A 1,827-nucleotide genomic window follows, 5' to 3' on the forward strand; every position below is an offset into this window, starting at 1 on the left:
TTAGATTCCAGATATTAGTTTAAGTTACTTTTCTGTTAACCATTTTTATACCGTGTAAATTAGATATATAACACAGAACAGAGATAAAAATACAGTTTTAATTACTGTTTTTTATTAAAATTCATAAATCTTACCAAGAAAAACAAATAAGTATTTTAATAAGACCTGTTATTTTAAATAAATATAACATCACTTCTATATTTTATAAACATAGCAGACATTTTAGAATATCCTGTTTAAAGGTATTTTTTTAAGTAGATCCTTCCAAAACAAAATCTATTGACATCATAGGGTCAAAGTGTCCCTGGCCCCCAAAGTTTGGGAGCAAAGGCCACTGTCCCCACAAAGAGTTGCTGAAAATTTACTGACATGAAGATTAATAGGATTAATAGGAGAACGAATTAAAACTTATACATGGACGGCTTTAGAATGAACATTCAAAGATGGAGGGGAAATTGTCCATTTTCTTTTTTTTTTTTTCATGTTTAAAGTATGGACAGCTGTGTAGAAATATGATTGGACAAAAGGGGTGTAAGTTAATTTTAACAGGCTGAGTGGTAGAATCCAACATGGCTTTTATATTTAGATTCTTTTTGGTCTGAGTGAGCATTCCTTTCTTCTAGGTGCAGGGCAAGGCCCTTTCTGGAATGGGGTTTTACAGTAAAACAAAGTAAAAAACAAAGTAGGTCAGATAATTACTTTATGGCCATTTTACATAGAATAATTTTAGGTTTTATGGTTAGCTTTCAGAAAAAAGGGGTTCTGGCCTTTACGACCTGCCTTGGGTAGAGGGATTCTGGTTTTTATGACTAGCTTCAGGGAAGAATTGGTACAAGAGGGAGGCAGACAAGGTAAGGTCAGAAAATTTTTGCTTCTGAAGCCTTTATTTTCAGTTAGTTCTCTGAATCCCATCAACATAAGGTCACCTGACTGTAGACTGAGAGGAGAAAAACCTTCAGCACCAATCCTTAGCACCTTAAACAATGATACAAAGTGGTAACATGCTTTTTACATGAGGATCAAGGTTAAGCTGTTTTAAAAACAATCTAAACAGTCTCAAAACAATTTTTTTGGGGGGGTGTAAACTTGAGTATATGCAATATTTAAAGAGTAAGACTTTTGAGATTCTCTTGGATTTTAATCATCATTCACTTTTTATCTTAAAATAAATTACTACACAAAAATTAATAATTTAGAAATTTTTCTCAGGCAAAAACTTCATTACAGCAACATAATGTACACATAACTGTCTAGTTTGTAAAGAGCAGGACAAAAATGGACAAGAACAAGGGAAAACTATAGCTTCCAATTTAAGTTCTAACGACAACTTCTAGGACAACTTTGAATCCCTGATAGTACTGTTAACATTAGATGATAGTGAGTTAGAAATATTTTGTGTACCTCGCTAAAGACATTGAATCAGTGGAAGTAAACTATATCTGTAGTTAGGGTTAAAAGACCAAAACCAAAATATTTTCATAAACTTTTGACCATAAGTTTTTTTTTTTTGCTCTACTTGGTGTTTTATTTATTTTAATTTGCTTACACTTAGGCACATTTGCATTTTCACCTTAAAGTTAAACACAGAGGTATTTTTGTTGGTGACTCAAATTTAGTGATTATCATTAGACTAAATATTAAATTTACTTTATTTATCAAAAATCACATATTATTTTGTCTTTGGCTGAGTTTATATTTTTATAACCTTTATGTCAAATCTTGACACCTCGAGAACATAAAACTGTCCAGTAAAACCCAGGCAAAAACAGATGTATGCTGACAATTTGAAAACATTTTTACTATTACTTTACTAATAATATCTTTTTA

This window comes from Propithecus coquereli, unplaced genomic scaffold (assembly GCF_000956105.1).
Source record: "Propithecus coquereli isolate 6110/MARCELLA unplaced genomic scaffold, Pcoq_1.0 Scaffold131, whole genome shotgun sequence".
Classification (NCBI taxonomy): Eukaryota; Metazoa; Chordata; class Mammalia; order Primates; family Indriidae; genus Propithecus; species Propithecus coquereli.